Here is a 20,202-nt window from a genome sequence, read left to right as displayed (position 1 = left end):
GGTTTTTCTTCGCTGAAAAGTGGGCAAGTCTCTGCTGACTGTTTGATAAGTGCATGTCAGTCCATTTTGTTTTTGTTCGCTTTTTAGTCAGTTATCAGCACTCTAAACTGTATAGCAGGCAATCTATTTGCTTGCCACACGTGCCACACGCGCTTGCAACAATGAATTCAGCAACAATTCACATCTTTTACTGCTTTCATTTATCATTTTCATAGCTTCAATTGGTTTGCTGATTTATTTGCTATTTTTCAAGAGTTTTAACATCAATTTCAGTTGTTGGAATATTTGGCAAAACTAGTGATTTTAATTAAAGCAAGTTTTAGTCAAAATCAAATCAATGACAATTGATACAGTGACATTCTGTGTGATGAACGTTTGATGGACGTGTCCTCACTTTGGTAATTGAACTGACAAGTTGTCCAATTTGTCTGGCTGCATGTTTTTGGACTAATCAAATTTGCATGACAGCATTTGGGTCTGGAATTAGTTATGCGAATTTGAATATACGAAAAAGTGACAAAAGTGACACCAAATTGGATTAGACCATGGTTTTCATTTGCATGGACACAGGCAGAGCAGAACTGAATAGAAAACTTGATTGTGAGAGACCCTGTACTGCTTCTGTAAAAAAAAAAGAATTTAAAAATATTTTTTTCAAAAAAATGAATAAATAAATACAATGGAATTATTAAAATTACAAATAAAATAATTTCCGAAGTTTGTTTTAATTTGTTCAAGTTATATTTCCTATGATATCTAGATTCCTTCAATCTACCTCTAAACTATAAAAATTATCATGTTTAATATCTTGGCTGTACATACTCCAATTGAAATGAAATTTTCATCACAAATCTTCAACATTTAAGCTTTGTAACTAGTTTTTTTTGTTATTTTGATAAATTTTTAAATAAACCTGATCTGCTGAATGTTTACAGACCAAGTTTCGTGTCTCTAGCTCTTGCTCTTATAGACTCAGAGAGCTAGACGGATATATGACTTTATCTTTTACGAACTTAATAGACCGTTTTTGCTTTTTAGGTACAGGACTTACAAAGGAGGCGCAACAGTTGCAACTTGGAATGCGGTCAAAAACTCCACTGCGCATGTGACCACAGTGAAGATTCGTAATATGGAATTCGGAATACAGGATTCGGTTTATCCACCGCTTTCGTATTTGTTATGTAAACAAAACGGCAGACGATGGTGATGATGTTGATAATGATGATGTTGCTTATAATGATGTTGATGGGCTTTGCGACACTTGGCAATGTCCAAGATTTAAGTCAAACAATCGATAAATTTTGGGCAATCTAAGGCAACTTAAAGTCGCCTTGGCCTATTATCCTTTTTAGTCCTGTTTGGCTTGTCAAACATAAAATCCCATTTCCAACACCTTTTGCGAGTTATTTAATTTATTTAGCCAGTGGTCCGCATGTTATCCCTAAATGCCAGCTTGTAAATGCTCACAAGGTGGGGTTGAACATGGGAAACCCCCTTTTCCTTCACTCTCCATTGTCCTCCAACTGGTGACAACAAGAACGGCAAAAAATAGCATTTGAGCTGATTGCATTTTGATAAGTATGCTTCTAATGTATGTAAGAGATTGTGTGTGTGTGTGTGTGAGTGTGTGTGTGTGTGTGTGAGTGTGTGTGTTTTACTAAAACGTTTACTCAGCTCATCCTAAAAGCCACAACCAGCTAGTAAGCAGACAGTTGTCGACCCACTTCACACATGTAAACAATTATTTAATGCCCTGCAAACCATTAAAAAAAAGTATATTGACTTTATTATTGAGAAAACTTACTCCACATTTATTACCATTAAACTTGTAGCTGTTTCAATTCCAAATATTTAAATCGGAAAATAACGAGAGGTACGGGCTTGAAAAATATATCTAGATAAATGAAAAATTCCCAGAATTTATTGGATATATTTCTTGGATAAGAAAGTTTTTATATTTAAATATTATTATTTAAAAGTAAGATAATTTTTTTAAATAACTAAATAATTACTAAATTAGAAATAACAATTGAATGCAATATTTTTTTTTTTTTTGATTCGGAAGATGTTTTTAATAGTTTAATAATAAAAATTTTAAAAGACAAGTTTTTATTTTTTGTACAATAAAAATTGATGTTGAGTTATTATTAATAAAAATTATAAGCCACATATTATTTGTAATAAAAAATTAAATTGCCTGTATTTATTTTTATTAAAATAAAACAAAAATGTATAATAAAATATTATTGAAAAATTTAAGACATCAATTTTTTTTGTATATAATAATTCACAGGGTGTCCCATAGTCGCAGCAGTAGGATGGATGTGTGTGCATGTTAGTTTGTGTGCCCAATAACCGCAGCATTGCGTGACCAACCTTCATATGGCTGTGTGTGTGTGTTTGTGGCTTAGGGTTTGCTTTTGTGGGCTGTGGGCTGTGGACCGTTGGATGTAAGTACGAGTACTGTATGTGTGTGTGCGTGTGTGGCTGTATGTGGTCTTAAATGAAATCAAAAAGAACTTTGACACTAATTGAAATATGCCAGAGATTAGACCGTGCTCTTAAGTAATTCCAAGTAACTGACGGTCCGGTATTACCACGCCACCTATTTCCTCCTTCCACTTCTTTGGTCCCTAATCTCCCCCCTTCACCAAGTGTCCTAGTGTAAATGAAATTTATGCAAATTTCTCGTTGCGCTTGGACACTTTTCAATGGTATGGCAAAGAAGTGCCTCAACCCTCGTTCTATTTTTCCTCCCTAAGTTTGATTGAATAGCCACTAAGTGCTTTAGCTTCGATGTGGATCATAAACAGCAACAACAACAATTAAAGTGCAACAGAAACGTGCGCCATAAATGTGTTGACATACCCTGTAACTTTGAGTATAAAAGAAAGTAACTTTAAGTATTAGAACTGTTGGTAACGCATAGAAAAAGTACGGTAGCAGTTCTATAGTTATCATAAATATATCTATTAAAGAAGGGAATTTCTTTTTATATTTTTTTTAAATAAACTGTATTCCATAACATTTTCAAGGGTATCGCAACTTCGGTGTAACCTACAGACAGATTTTGTTCATAGCGTTTTAGACCATAGATTAGGCACGAACTGAGCTTGGAATAATTCAATTTGCGTTTCAAGTCGGCCAAGTGAACGTAAAAAGGACATGAGCCTAAGTAGGCCAAGTGTGGCAGCATAATTCGCAAATGCTAACGAGAGTTCGTTGACTTGGTCTAGAATCGTAGGAGTACTCCAAGTCGTATCTGGGCTATCATCGGGCAGACAGTCAGCTTTGCTTGGCATAAAATTCAAGTCTAATAACCAAAATGACGGTCATAAATCAATGATTATTGGCCATTGTGTGGGATGGAAGATGGGCTCAAGTTGTTTGCCGCTTTAAACTGAGAAATCCGAGATATTTTTATGGGCATTTGCCAGATAAAAAGACTGTCCAGACCTATCTCTTTCTCTTTCTCTCTCTGTCTGCTGCGATTCTGTCGCTTTGTCACTTTGTCGCTTTATGCACAATAAATTCAGCCACATAATATGGAAATTCCCAGCCAAGGGCCTCAGTGTTGAGTTATAAAATGTAATTGAGGTTGTATTTCATGCCAAATGGTGGCTCTGTTGGGATTCGGTTGCAATTGGCAGGTGGCTCTCGAGAATCTCGCCGAATATTATGAACGATGATAACCAAATTTATGCATTCGATAATACTCCAGTCAGAATATTCCATTAAGTAACTCACTCTCCTTTATTCACAAATTGAGAAAGGACTTACAAGTAAAAGAAATATCGATTTGCATTCAAGAAATTCTAGGATGACTTCCAAGAAAAAACCTAAGGTTAAATATTCTTAAAATTAGTTGTTGTATTTGTATTTTATTAAAATCAGTAAATCGTTTAAAAACAATTCAGATAGTAAAATAAGTTTTATAATATTTATTTAATTTATAAAACCACAATTACAATTATAGTTCTGTAAATTATACAAATGTAAGCAAACTCTCAGGCTTATCGAGCTTAAAGCTCAGCACAGCTTAAGCATTTACACATATTAATATGAAATATAATTTTATTAATAGTATTTCAAGCGATTTTATTAAATATTTATTCAGTTTGTTTTCAATTTTCATTTAACTCGAGCTGTGAAATATTGATACACTTTAATCCTCTCATAATTATTAATTTGCCATAAATTGAAAGGCGTAAATTATATTTTATCTGTAGCTGGCATTCGTACTTTTTGTATACCCTATATATCCTCTTTTATCGAATTCCCAACGATACCTTGGGACAAGTAAACTCATATAGGGATGTAGAACAACAATGACAGCTTCAGTTGTCATTGTCTACTAAGAGCTGGGCTTATTCCAATCGAAACAATGAGATTTTCCCCTGTATATTCATTCCTCTAATAATACTAGACTCCTGGCCGTACCTAATGTAAATTAATTGGCCATACAAATTAGGCAACAAAACAAAAATGTTTCGATTTAAGCCCAAAGAAAATTGTTGGCGTAAACAGCCTGACCAGAATGTAGACTGGCTATAGTCGACTTAAAGATACCTTACATTTGGCAGAATACTTAGTTCTGTACGGAAACCTTGAAAAGTTAAGTAAAAAATGGAATAAGAGTTATATGCAGTGCAATCGACTAGAAGATACCCTGTATTAAAAAACAGTACTTTATAATTTTTTTTAAAAATTTACTTTTAGTTTAAAAAGTATATAGTAAAAAAGATAGCAAATAAGATACCCTGTATAACAGCTTTTGAAACCAATTAACTGTGAGTTTAAAGAGAAAACGAGTCATGTGTTACCTACACACTAAGCAACATATATACCCCATTAATGCGTGGTATATGAACAACCGCAACATGGCAATATGGCCGTGTGGCAGGTAAACAAAGGCCGACATGTCGCTCGTTATTTTTAATCAGCTATCAAAATTTATCGCTTTAAATTTGTCTGGCCATTCCCTAAAAACCAGGAACAGGGATTCAGGGATGCAAAGGACCCTCCTAACAACAGTTTGTTTCTATCTGTTTTTAACACGTATTTTGTATAAAAATTTAATTTTGTATTCAACATTTACGCGAGTTTAATGAAGTTGCTGAAAATGTGTGCAACACATTAAATTTAACGGGCAAACAGAAACGATAAACACCCAGAGGATATGGATATCGAGATGAAAAGAGAGAAAGAGGAGGAGAGAGACAGAGACAGAGAGAGTGCACAACAATGGCAGTTCATAAAACTACTTGAAACGCTGAAATGCTGAATTGAAATTCGATATTCTGTGCGTAAACTGAGCCAAAACTATTTGCCAAATGAACAAATAGCCGGCAGTGGTTGCTCTTCCTCTTCCCTACCCTTCCCCATCTACTCTTCTCTCAGCCAAGTGGCGTTCAAATTCTCCTCTGTTTTGTTTCAAGTTCTACAAATAGATTTGAAGCGTTTTAATAACAAAGAAAATGCCCAGCAGCAGATTTAAGCTTGTCACTTTCAATTGAAGTCAACGACTTTAAGATACCCTAGGCTAGATTGTTAAAAGTCTCATGCTCGTTCGCTAAACACCCAAAGGAAAAGAGAAGAATTTGTAGAAAACGCATTTTAATCCCCCAGCGGCAATGAGAACGTGGTTTGCCTCGCAATTAAAATCACCATGGAACCAGGTGTCGACTTAGGGAAAAGAAATTAAATTCAAGTAGAAGGAGGGCAGGGGAAGGAGTAAAAACATTAGCTTAACTTAACTCTCCGACTCAAGATTCAATTAGAAACGAAAGCCATTTTATAATTGAAATGAGCCTGCCACGCCCCCAAGCGTAGTTGATTCTAAGCATCAATAAATATTCTGAAGAACAAGAATTTTAAAGAAAGACAAAGTCTATGATGATGGTAATGAGGAGGGAGTTGGAGACAGAGAGAGAAGAAAAGACAACCTTAACAGTTTATCAGTGTTGTCCAATTTTAAACATCAAAATTTCTGTTTTTAATGGAGATTAGGTAAAAAAAAGCAAAATTTTCTTAAAGAAAATCTGAATAGAATTTTAAAGATTTTTACTTCTGCATAATGTTTAATTTTTTTCGTGCTAAAACACTATACATACAATAAATTAATGTTGTCATAATCAACATGTTTTATTTAAACTTAAAAAATATTTTTTTGGTTAAAAAAAGCGAAAACACCAAATATTTTAAACAACAGAATTTCTTTTGCTGGCCGAATCTTTCAAACATTAAGCTCTAGCTACAAATAAGCTAAGCTGTCAACACTGCAAGTGATATTGAAAAAATTTTAGATTTGACGGGAAAAAAGCTATGCTGCCAGCACTCACATGAATTGTCATTAGACGCTGAATCAAGTAATTGAAAAGTTTCTGACACAACTGACAGAACTCACATCATCATCATCAACATCAACATCAACATCAACATCATCTTCTTTACGCGGAGTAAACCCCATGCTAAATTTATTACCAGCGAGCAAAGGGGCGAGTGGGGAGTGAGGGGGCGTGACAGCTGGCACTGGCTATAGGGACTGACTGATGATGCGTGTGACTAAGCAGAAAATTTCCAGCAATGTGTCTCCGATTCATCGAGCTTCTCCTCTGTCTGCCAGACAGTCACAACAGACAGTTGTCGACACCCCACTTCCCTACTCCCTACACTTTCCCGCGCTCATCCTGCGCCCTGATTATGATTGAGTTGACGTCGTTAATATGTTATCGATGACGTACTGCTCCATGGGGAAGAGTGGGAGATAGGGGAAAGCGAGGGGAGAGAAAGCAGACGCTTCTTGACTGCCTGCTGGCTGTTTGTCTGTCTGTTTATCTGGCTGTTTGTCTGTTGCTCCATTTAAATCAGTTACATTCTTCGCCAAGTAAACACAAATACACACACACACACACAAACACACACACATGTGCTTTTACATTTTCTTATTTGTCTTTTGAATTATTAATGAATTCGTTGAATGTCGTGGGCTCCTCGGAAAAGCTCTGACTGCAATTGACGTCCTGATGATCTGGCTCTTAATCAAGTGAGCAGACGCTCTCATCTCAGATAAGTTTAATTAAAATCCCAGTCACATTCCTTGGCTGGACCACTGCGATGACCGCGCTTTCGAAAACTTTAAATAGTTTTCCTCTGGCTGCGGAAAAACTGTTCATGAAAAGCTACAACGCAAGAGGCAACAAAGTTTTCGGATTTCGATTTTTATTGCGGCCAAAAATTCAGCAAAAGAAAAAACTTGCAATGCGATTGCCATGGAAATTGGAGAGGGGAAAAACAGAGGGAGCGGGCAGAGGGAGAAAGTGCAAGCAGGTGAAATTGGAGGTTGGTTTCTTGGCAACAATTTCATATTAAAGGCACTTGACTGTCGTTCATCCATTTCCAATCCCATTCCCATTTCCATACCAACTCTTGACTTTTTCACCTGGTTCTGTTTCTCTTTCTACTTGGAATTCTTTTCAAGTTGCTGCACGCAACCAGAAGAGGGGTGCAACCATAAGAAGGGTGCAACCACTTGAACCACAAAATCCACACAAAACATTTTTGCAAGCCGAAAGTTGTTCCTTGTTTGTCTGTAGTCTGTTTTCTGTTTCGTTCTCCCATTGCCAATGCCCACTGTACTGTATTATTTATGCCAGAGCAACAACCAAATATTAGCTCGAATTTATTAAAACATCAGACGAAACAACTCATGTGAGTTTGGAATTTGAAGGATAGAAGGAGGATTCTTCCCTTAAATAGATGGAGGTGCGACTCTCTAAGCTGTTAATCTTTTTTCCACTTTGTAATTACTTTTGCAGTCAGAAAAGTTTTGAGAATTTGAAGAGCACATTTGGAAATTGCTTGCAAAATAAGAGGAAATAAAGCCACTGAACCACAACTCCACTGTCTCTATAGAACCGCACACTCTCTAGAATCAACTTCAACTTCTGCCCGAGACTCTACTAAATCACTTTCTATTCAACAGGACTCTTTAACGAGCAGACGACACAAAAAGGACAACAGGACAACGAGGACAACCAGGACACGTGCTCAACACCAACAACAACTGGATGCAACCACTGACCAGCGGGCGAGACGTTGCCAACGTGACGATCCACGCAATCAGCAGCAGGAACAGCAACCAGTTGGTCAAATCAGGACCAGGAGGAAGTGCAGGAAGTGGAGGAAGAGGAGGAGGGAAGGCCAATAAAAAAGCTAACGAAAATGCTGATGGCTCTGGCAGTCGACAGGCGATACCAGCACCACCATCAGCAACAGCAACAACACCAACAACAGCAACAACAACAACGGACGCAACCGCAACAAAAACAAAACTGGCAAAGTTGAACTCAGTTCGTCTCCATAGCCAGAAGCCAGAGAACGAGAAAGAGGCAAGAGCAGAGAGAGGAGGAGCGACAGCGACAGCAAAAGAGGCAGGAGCACAGAAAGGGGAAGGCAAAGAGTCTGCAGTTGAGGCTAAAAAGTTCCAAATTTGGCAGACAGAATCCTCGTCGCCTTGTGACCACATCCGGATGCGGAACCGAAACTGGAACTGCAACTGGAGCCGAAACTGGAACTGTTAGTAGCAGTTGTCGAAGCTGTTGCTGAAATTCAAATTGCGAATTTGATTTTAACGCTTCTTTGGGAGTCACCCGCGACTCCTATTTGGCAACTTCCAATTGGCAACCAAATCAAAGTTCTGCCCCCAAACGGAAGCGTCTTCTCAAACTCATTTCCCACTCTCCAGTCTACATTCTGCAAAAAAGAGAACGCTTCAATGTTCTCACATTGAAATTGGCTGTCATCGAGCAAAAAGGAAGAAAAGGGGTAACCCATTCCCACTTATAGGGGAATATTTGAGATGACAAGTTATTAAGTGCCCAGACTAGATTCCAAGACTAGATTCTCCCTCACTTCACCCATCATGGCATTCTTCGGAAGTCTGCTTCTCCTCCTTGTCTCACTTTTGGCTTGGAAAACGCCTCTGGTCAGCGGATATCTCAACATTTTCATCAGCCACCACGAGGTGATGAAACTGATGGGTAAGTACCTAATACAACATGGAAAATGTCCCCACCTAGACCTATTTAAGGCAGGGGAAAACATATTTCGATTTCAAAATAATCGTTAAGACAGTTGCGGGAACTTTCACCGGAGACACGCCTCCAACCGAGTCCCCGCCCCAAAGATATGATTAATAGTTGAGGGGCAAAGTGCGACAGGACAAATTCATTGCTTCTCGAAAGGAAAAACAAACAGAGCATGTCTGGGAGGGAGGGGGGAAGCGGGGCAGTGGGGCATAGGCCAAGGCGTAGGCCACGTCCTAGTCATTAATAGTTCCGAAATAATTGTTGTTGACCATGACGACGACAACAACAACGACCACAAAAGTTGCGCGAAACACGACAAAACAAATCCAAGCACAAATCGATTTCCGGCTTGAGTCACCCTCTCATCCCCTCTCTCTCTTTCTGCCCCCTTGTCACCTTCGCCACCCTGTTGACAGCTGCAAGTAGCTGCTTCTTTCTCTCCTACTGTTCCCTCCCAATCCACTTTCTCTTCCTTCCTCGCTGCTAACGACTTCACAGTCCAGTGGAACAGTTTGTTGTTTGTTTTGCTGTTTTTCCGTTTGTTGCTTCACGCGAGTTCTCGTTATTGATGGTGCCAAGCATTCAAGTGCCTCCTGAGCGACCTTGTGCCTAGTGCCTGCCCCTGCTCCTGCTTCCAATCCCAACTCGAGTCCTACAAAATAGTTACTGTAATAGGCATTCATTCGACGTGCCAAGCCGGAATGATGTCGTGTTTCTCCTCACATTGATTAATGGTGCTCGACTCCGAAATGTGAATCGAAACTGTTCCTCCTATTCCGTCTCCTTCTTCTTCCCACTCCCTGTGACCACTCCATCATTCGTTCGTTTTCCGGCACTTAAATGTAATTGGAGCAAAATGCTTCCATCTCATTATGCTCCTATGAGTAGTCACTGAATCAGGGCACTTCAATTAGCTAACAGCATAAAAATATTCCCTACAAGTGTTGCACAAATCCGAGATTTGAGATTGATGAATGATGCTGAGCTCGGACCTCTTCAATTAAAGGTCCCTGCTGCAGCTGTCGTTTACGTCATTGGGTCAGCGACTTCTCTTCCTCTTCCTGCTCCTCCTTTACTTTTACCTCGAGGTAGTCTTCATCTCTTTCTCTGTAGGATTTTTCATTTCTCTCTCTGGTTGCGATTGCATTCGAGTTCGCTGAGGCATTCACATCTCCCGGGCAATTGACACTTCACAAAGCGGACAGTTTGCCCCTCCTCCTCGTTGGCCTCTTCCATCCTTTGAATTCAAATTGGATTTCATTAGCGACAACTCAAAGAATCTTCCACTTTGTTTGTTGCTCTTTGTAATTTCCTGTCGTTTTCGTGATTGTCCGAGATTCATTCTTCTTATTCATCTTTACTCCCTCCAAATGCGCTCGTTATGTTTTTAACGACCAGTTAACACCCCATTCCCCACTGTCATATTTACCACCCCAGGGGCTGTTTCTATTTCAAAACAAGTTTGAAGGCTATAGTCGAGTCACCAACTAGAAAATACCTGTCACTCAACTTAACTATTTTTTCATTTTGTAAGACTTTTTAACTGCAAAGGTCTAAAAAATACTCCCCGACTGGCCATAACTTTAGTTATATTTATTCGATCTTGTATTCCATGCCTTCCTCTCCCAGTTACATAAATCAAAACAAATACAATATACCCTTACTCCTTGCGAGTAACGGGTATAATTAACAAGCAGCATGAAATCATAAAAACTGATTTACCTCTACCCTCTGGCCTCCTCCGCTGACCCCATAAAGCAACCAGCTTCCATCGCAACATGACGTTGCATGATTGCATGATTCAGGCCTCCCCAACTCCCCAACTCCCCTCTTGACTCTCCTCTATGGATATTTGTTCATGTGGAAGACGCGTGACGGTTGCATGACCCAACTTCAATCTCCTTCTCTCGGCTCTACATTTTTTATTCCCCATTGAACGCATATCTTGAATAACTTCACTCAATGTCAGCTCCCACATTGCTGGCTCTGTGATTGACGTGATGCATTCCCACGATATATATAGAAATATATATAAAAATCGTGCACATAGTTTCCTACAGTATTTCTCTACTTGCCACATGTCGAGTCAAAATTCGACTTTGTTGCACATTGTGAACTGTAAACAAGAGTTAAACGATTTCAATTCAACCCCCTGCAATGTATCCTTCCTCTACGGGTATTTCTCTCGATTCTTTACCCTTCGATGGAGTGACGACAACATTAAAATTAAATATTTTTTACGCTATTGTACTAGATTTTCCGCTCTGCCTTCCATTTCGTCATGTTGCCCCAGCAACAAGCAATTTTCGTTTCATCGCTGCCAGGAACAACCAGTCAGGGAGGATTGCCTTCTCCCCCTGCTGTCCCTTCCCCAGCGAGCAACCCCAACACCTTCAAGAACTCACTGTGCAAGGGCGCGTAAAAATGCAATTTCAACAAGTTTCACTTTGATGTGCACATTTCTTGGGACGGATCTCGAACCCGAACTCCCCTTTCTACTTTCCACCATCAACATCTTGAAATGAAGGAAATTTCCCTTTAAATTAAAAGTTAATGCAAAAGAAAATTATTTTTAATGAATAGAAAACAGTCCGAAAATCGCCACATTAATAAAACCAACCCTCAAAACCCGCTCTCCCTTATCCTCCATCCAAATTTCAGAATGTTTCGGGTGTCGATACACTTGATCGCTGAGTAGGAAGGAAGACGAAGGAAGAATAGATGAAAGTGTGAGGAATTTTTAAACTGTGCCAATTAAATTCCGAACTCGACTCTGATTCAAGTAGCAGGCAATTAAAAGATTCACATTTAGAGTAAGTCCTGACAAGGTGTGACCGACATAAGGAAAGTGGAGGAAAGGAGAGAGTGAGATGTGCAATGATAATTTCAGGGAATGCAGAATGCACTCCTTTACAGACAACCAGGGTTGCCAGCTAATGACACTAATTATCCTCTTAATCTTTTATGCAAATTGTGTGCCGCCATTGTCAAAGTGGAACCAGACGCTGGCACTCCTCAGCACCACTCCCAGATGCCCCTCTTTCTCCCAGTCACTGCCTTCGCCTCCAACTTCCCTGTTTTCCCCCTCTGTCTGCGGCTGCAACGTCACGTATGTGTGTGGCAAAGCTATTCAGACAATCGCAGGTATTATAATTATGGGGATGCAGGATACGGAATGCAGGAGACTCCAGCAGTCTTAAGGAGAGACTGGGAAAGTCACTGGGCCACGGCAGACTCATAAACGAGGCGAAACTTTTGAAGCCGACGGTAAAGTTGGCGTTGTGCAAGGCGCGTGATATGAAAGACGACCAAAGTTCGACTTGGACTTGGAACCGTAACCAAGTTGGGTGTCGTCTTTATCTATGCGAGAGCCAAGCAGAAACGAGGCTACATACATATTAAAGACTCTTTGGTTAGTTGTTTAAAATTCGCTAAAGAGCCAATCGAAAAGTTGAAAGTCGTTTTCGAGAGTGAATCACATCCGTTTCGAATCACAGCTGAATTAATTAAACTTGTCACAAGTGCATTTCCCTTCCCTTTCCGTCCCATTCCACTTTGCCCATTCCCTATTCCCTTTGCGGTAACAGGGTAACCCTGGTATCCCTCTAACATTGTTGTCGTAGGACAGACAAACACAGTGGAGATGAAGGGACTGACTGTCATTGTCCTTTTTTCGTATGCTTGTGCATATTTAATGAGAGTCACTTTGAGGTTATGTTTGTGTTTTTAGACCCTACACTTAAAAAGTACAAGGGGACTTTTAAGGTTGGCAAAAGCGAAATGTGTTTAAGAGACATGAGTATATATATTCTTGATTAGCATCAATATAGACATGTCCGTCTGTATGAAGAACATTATCTTAGTATAAGAGCTATTTATTTATTTCAACATTTTTTAATTATTTGTGCCATTCATATTTAAATTTAAAATTATAATTTAACGCATTTAAAGGATCTCTTAAAATCGGGTCCTCGACTACAGCCTTCTTATTAGTTTAGTTTAGACTAGTGTTTCCCCATAATGGATGAACAACAAAGGAAACAAGAGGACAGTTGAAACATTTCTTTTACTCTATTCCTTTTGTTGAGAACTGTGCCGTTTGTCGACGAAAAACGGAAAAGGAAAGTAACAAGCTGGGAAGCAGGGAAACTCAACGGGGTGCTTAATAATTTCGTATTCAAAAATGAAATGAAACTGTAGCATAAAGCGTCAAGGTCTTAAAAAGGGGCTACAGTGAGTCACGGATAAAAGCTAACGAAAAATGCTTTTTCTTGTTCTGTAATTGGATTTCAAATTGTTTTAAAAATTGAGAAAGCGCCGACTTCTCCATCTCTCATACATATACGCTTTACTTCCTGTATTACTTCCTCAGTCCAAACGCAGCATTCAACATCCGGCAGAGACTCATAGTTGAAAGGACAAAGGGGCAGCCTGGCAATGAAGTTGAAGAGAGGAAAGTAAACAGCATTTGCGACTTTCAAGACGAACGCGGACGTAGCTTATCCCTGATCCCAGGAAGAAACTGACGTCATATAAAACGCCCGACTAGGACAAAAAGGAACATGGGTGTGAGTCGGGAGTAAAGTGAAGAGACAACAATAAAAGCGGATGAAGAAATTTCATTTCACGTCTTTTTAACTCGAACTAGAGCTCGTCTTTCACTACCAGATGAATGGGTGGGGTAAGGGTAAGAGAGGTAAAAATCAGGGATTAGGACGTTCCCTTAGCTAGTTAGAGTTACACAAAGCAAACGATGGCGACGATGATGATGAAGTCTCGTCTCAAATCGAGTTAGACTACAATTGACACCTTTTAATATTTGCACCCCTCTTATCGACATGCCCCTTCCCACCACCCCCTGGAACGACTGTCGCGCGTCATTTGAGACAACCCGAAAGCGAGAACCAATTGACGCTCCTTGCATTGTCGCCTGCTGGTGACGGATTCGATTTCGATTATTATTGTGTCTTGGGTTTTGTTTACCGAACTTGACAACCGCCCCCACCCTCCCCCGCCATTCATCCCCCTCATGTCGAGAAAATCAATTTCCGTTGTATGTAGGTGGAAAAGTGGAAAATGGCAAGTGGGGGAAAATGATGCCGTCAACTTGCGGGAAAAGTAAACACAAACTGCACAAAGTTTGCACAGCAGTGGAAAATTCTAAGGACTGTGAAAATGAGACGGGGATGGTGTAACAAAACAAATTGTGAAATAAACTTTCCCTTTATGCTTGCAATGCATTCTCATACCCAACTCATTCCCATTCCCATTCCCAATCTCAATTCTCAATCCTCTTTCAGAGCCAAAGGTGGATTTGGTTTGCATGCACAAGGGAGCCATTAACACATACGCGATGCACTCCTGGAGCTCTCCTGTCAGACTCTTATCGCTTATCCGGTAATCCAGCTCTCCCCTCCTTACCACTTCCAATTTCATATGCACTTCATTGGCTGGTAACCTCAACAGGTGTGCTCTTTGATAACCATCGACATAACTACAGGTGAAGCTGGAAACACAAAGGAATATTTGCGGAGCTCATAAAGCCAATTTGATGCGTCGAAAACAAATTACTCAAACCCTTACAGTTTAACATTGATATTAAACATCAAATCCTTCTAAAAGCAGCCTCTCTCGAACTGAAGCAGTCTATTCCTCAAGGTTATCCAACTACATTTGGTTACAGCTTATCCAAGTGCATCTCCATCAATATCTAGATCTACATGATGACACCCTAGGGTCTGTTTGAGGACAGTACATCAGGCTTTGAGTTAATCAAAGCCTTTGATATTTTTCGAGGCACGTACCATGTGCCGGTTCCAAATGGGAATAAATCCCGATGAAATTTAGTCTTCAATCAAAACTTAGAACTATTAGACGATGGCTCCATCGGTTGCTTCCACATCGAATAACCAAATCAAGTCACCTTTCTACGATGATAAAAATTAAATTCTAATTTATATTTACGAGCTGATAAAGCTCCTGCCGAGCGTTAAACTCGCAACAAGAGCCATTCATAAATATAGTACTCCTTCTCTCCTCTCTTCCTTCCATCAGATTGCCACCTGCCGGGGGGTTACTGTACTAGGGGTTGCTTTGGGGGTATCTCTGGAGTTGGGGCAAGTTTTGCGTGGCACTCACGTACTTCATGCCACGAGGAAAAGCGACCCACAGACACACTGCCGGAGCAACAGAGGTGAATTATGTAGATACGAGTGAGTGTCTGAGTGCGTGAGTGGGTGAGTGTCTGAGTGGAGTGAGTGTCTCAGTATGACTGTGAGTGTGAAGTGAATGAATGGGGGACCGTGTGAGTCTGTTTAGATAAGCAGAATGTGCTTCAGAGCACCAAACACAAGCACCCATGTCTGTTCCTCTATCTTCATCCTTGCCATTGGCGATTGCACATCCAAATACTCAATGGGTGGAAATTAGGAAACTAAATTTAAATAGAAGCACAATAGAAACCACCAAAAAGCAGATATCAAACCACAAGAATAATCTGTAGCACATAAAGACGAATCCCTGAAATTAATGCTGAACTTTGTCACATTGTTGCCTTTTTACTATCTTTATTTCCCTCCCTTTTTTCTAGTTACTTTTTCTGTTTTCCTTTCTTCTTTTTTTACTCACAAATTCAACTTCTTGGCCTTGGCAAATCTGTCGCAAATTAGAATAAATTATTTAGCAGCTTCTTTTCTTCTGTTTTTTTTCCTGGTAAACAGTTCATAGACCCAAGCGACGCCATCGTTTATTTTACTCCTAGACAACGTTTCTCTACGTCTTCCACTCTTCCTTCTCTATCTCATGATTGTTAGGCTCATTTTCGTCACCATCTTCTAACGCAATTTCCATCGACGCTTAATTAATTATTCAATTTCCATAGAGACTCCTTTGAATTTTTATTTGATGCTTATTTCTTGACATTTTTGCGCCTCCTTTTATCCTCTTCAGCTCATTATGCTACTTCGCCCTGGCCTCTCTAAGAATTTATTTGTTTCGAATTCAATTTCATACACATTATGGTAACGGCTTCGAAGCATTTAGCATCATGGATTTCTGGATAACTTCGAGCATAGACCAAGAGTCATCAACTGAATTACAACAAAAGTGAAGACCCCAAATTGAAGTCGAGTGTTGCATATGCCTCTTCTGCCTGGAGTTGGTGCAAGGAGCTGTGGCAGGGGAAGGCGGGTGCCAGCCATAATTATGGCTTACCCCTTGTTATGCTCCCCATTGGTCGCAAAGAGGAAGAGAGAGAGAGAGAGAGGAAGCAAAAGCAGGGGGGATAGAGATACACTCATTTAGACAAACAATTATATCCAAGTGCACACACACACACACTGATCTGCTCACTTGTGTGGAAATATCTCATTTTATGTGGATGTGTGGAGCTGCTGCCTTTCTCCTTGCCGCCCTTGCTGCCTTTTCTGTGGCTTCTATTAAATCAGTCTATAAATGTTGGCCAAATTGCTTTAATGTGCAGTGAAAGTTTAACTAACGACAGCGGGGACTACAACAATTACACCAGATGGAAGAGGAGGAAAAGAGTATGAAAATGTGTGGAAATGGGGGAAGTAGCGGGGGGTAAATAACAATAAAAACAACAGCGAACAGAAGCCAGACTACAGCTGTTGAAACATGACTTTGTGCTTGTTTAGAAATACTTGCAAAATATTATTGCAGCAACAACAAAAAGAGCACCCTCAAGTGGGATGGAAGGGGGAACCACCAAACGGCGAAGAACTGATGTCGCTGCCAACGTCGTCAAAGCTGATTCCTAGTCAAAGTAAAAAGAAGAAGCAAAAAAGCATTAGAATATTGGATGAGAGTCAAACTTCGTTGCGAAGGAATGGAGAGAGAAATGGGCTGCGATGGAACTTGCTCAGCAAAATGCAAGAGAGTAAAAGCAGAAGAAACGGGAAAGAGTTGTAAGGGTCTAAAATGCGAAGCCAACTCAACGCATTTGAATACCAATAGGTGCAAAGTTGAAAGTTGGAGCTGATGCGTGAGCAACTGAAGCGCAACAGAGAATACAGAAGATAGAAAGATAGTGAGAGAAAATTAATGACAAAAGCAGAGACTGCGAAAAGTTTAAAATTAATTTCATGGAATGGAGTATTTTATGGGAATTACTAGAGAGATTCCCACAACGTGAACAGGTGCTAATTAAAAATGTTGTCGTCGCCTCATTAAAGAAATTTGTAAATCAACCTGCAAATGACGCGCGCAGCATGAGAAAAGTTAAGCCTAGGACTAGAAAGGTACATGCAAAGGTAAGGGGCAATGGGGAGTAGGTGAGGGTCCCCCTTTTCGGAGAGTTACAACTTGGGGCGGCACGTACACTGTTAATGGATTTCCCACTGTTGTTCTTTTGATTAAAACGCATTATTTACATTTGCGACACAGCCAGAACAGAGAAGGGAGGGGAAAAGGGGGAAGAGACGACAATTTAATGTCTGTGTCGGGCTTTAGGTCCTGCAGGGAACTTGCCGTTGGCAAAGGTTGACAAATTGCGCAGCCATCGCTTGATTTTTGTTCAGTTTTTGTTCAGTTTTTGTTCAGTTTTTGCATTTTCTTCTTTTTTGGTTTTTCTTCTTGGGTTTTGTGGACCAGGTTTTGGCTCCTGTCAGGATAGTGGCAAACTACGGCGGATGCTTTTGTCTGCCATTACACTATTGATTGCTTCCTGTCAGCCGCAGAGAGACAAACGGAAGTCGCCAACGGATGTTGCCATTGTTGCCTGTTACCCTGTTATCCTGTCACCCTGTTGGCCAGTTACCCAGCTAGCCTGCAAGTTTGGCTCTCGGACATGGGCTTTGTGTGGGATTTGTCTAGCCACAGTGCGGCACTTCACATAAGCAGCTTCCATTTCCTGTGCCTCTACCTCACCTCCCCTCGTTGACCATTTGCTCGCGGTTTTTGCACCATCCATTTCCCCAGTGGCTTCTGTGTGTTTCCCATTGATTTCATTGCGGTCAAGTTTTGACCTAAAATGGGGACATTAGTCGCACTGTTGCTGTCTGCTAAGAGGGGTTGAAGGGATTGACAAAAAGCAATGATTAGCACACTTTCGTTGCAGCAAAACAACTGGTAGGTCGAAGTTTCATATCAAGGGTATGGAATGGTATGAAAACTTAATTGATAGTCGGAAATTTGAGGCAAAATCATAATCAAAATGTCATTCCGAATGAAAATCGGTTGAGTTTTGACGAAGTTATGAGAGATTAAAGTTACTCAGACTTTCGACCTAGCAAATTTACTATTCAAAAATGTTGTCCAATTTGGCTTGATTTTTTACAAATAATACAAAATCAGAATTCATGCTGTCTATAGCTTTCGATTTTCTCCCACAATCGAACGTTAAAAAAATAAAACAATGATGTTAAGCAACAGGACAAGGAATCTGAGCCAACTATTCGAAGTGTTCTTTAATCATTCGATGCACTTTAATATTATTTCACAAGTTCAAGAAACACTCAGTAATTAAGTGGAACACACAATTAAAATGCAAGCTTAAAGTAAACAAACAGCAGCAATTGAAATGCGATTATGGCTGACATGTAATCATTCAATATTCATGAGTGCACTCGTTGCACAGTATCAAGAATAACCATCAATCAAATGTAAATTGCCGTTGAATCACATTACGCTCATATCAAATGTTCGGAATATTTCACACTAATTGCATCAAAGTGCAGACAAGTGAGAGAGGAAATTGGAGTGGACGCCTGGCGAATATACAACAAATTACGACGAAGCCTGATAACTGTCGAGATATGAGAGTGCGTTACCTGTGTAGAGATAATTATATTAATCGAAATCGATTGAACATCGAAAATCACTTGCAGGCAACTTAACACAAATTAATGTTGCCAGGTTGTAAATTTGAAGAAAGACAGAGAAAAGGATCTTACAAAAATTAATAAATGTGGAAAGTTTTTGGCATTGATTTCAGTTTGAGTAAGCGTGGTATTTATGAAAGTGCAGCAGCAACAACTTCAAGCACACAAATTGAAATATAAACGTGTTGTGGGTCCTAACTTTTAATCTTCCACACACCGCCTACAAGCAGAACAGCGTGAAGCGCCCCCTATGACACGGCGACACCTGGTGACTAATTTATGTTCATTAAGCAGGCGTTAAGTCGCCTTAAGAGCAGCTGGCGCCTTCCTCTTTCTCCCACACTTCGCTACCACACATTTGCATATACATATTTAGGGAGAATGCGGGGAGAGCCGTCACGCAATTGCCGAAAAGCGGCAAGCAACAAACACACACACACACGCACCCACACAGAAAGAGAGGGAGGAGAGCTGTTTACTGAGCCTGTGCCGAGGTGACAAACCAAAATGTGTAGTTTCATGTAATTTTGCTGCTGCTGCCTCTGTCGGGCAGATTAGTATGCAAATACATGTAGAATGGAGTGAGAGAGCAGGAAGAGTAAGAGCAACGCTTTGAGCAGAGATTACGCGCGAGACGGAAACAAGCGGCAAAAGATGGAGCCAAAACAGCAACAACAACAGCAGGCAGCAAGCAACAGGAGCAGACACAAAAAATCAATTTACAAAACGCTCTCTACTCTCTTATCCCTCTCTTTCGCTCATTCTCTAATTTGTGTGTAGTGCATTTTCGTGTCTCATGTCCGGAAATGGCGAGAATTAAAGCAAGAGTAAAGAAAAGTGAAGCTTAACCAGCCACACACACATACAGTAGGTCGAGTAATTATTGGGACAACGACCAAAAATTCACATTTTTTATTTTGCAATACAAAAAATAACTTTTCATTAAAAATTCTTTTTACATTTTATTTGTTATTATTAAACGGATTTTTGGTTCTCAAAAAAGTTAGATAGAAAATAATGAGTTTTATTGTATTTAATTATATTTTTATAAATAAAAAATTCCAGATATTTTTCCTTGTCAAAACAATTACTTCACATACTGTATGTACAGATACTGGCAGACCATGAGCTGTGGTAATCAGCTTGAGAGCTTTGTTGCTCCGAAAACCCATTTGCCATTTTGTCATTTGGCGGTTCGCATAAAAACCCGCGTAAATCCCATCAAATCTATCAAAATCATTTACGCAAATCGCACCACGTATTTTCCACAGCAA

This window comes from Drosophila innubila, assembly GCF_004354385.1.
Source record: "Drosophila innubila isolate TH190305 chromosome 2R unlocalized genomic scaffold, UK_Dinn_1.0 1_C_2R, whole genome shotgun sequence".
NCBI lineage: Eukaryota > Metazoa > Arthropoda > Insecta > Diptera > Drosophilidae > Drosophila > Drosophila innubila.
Note: the sequence above shows the minus strand (reverse complement) of the source record.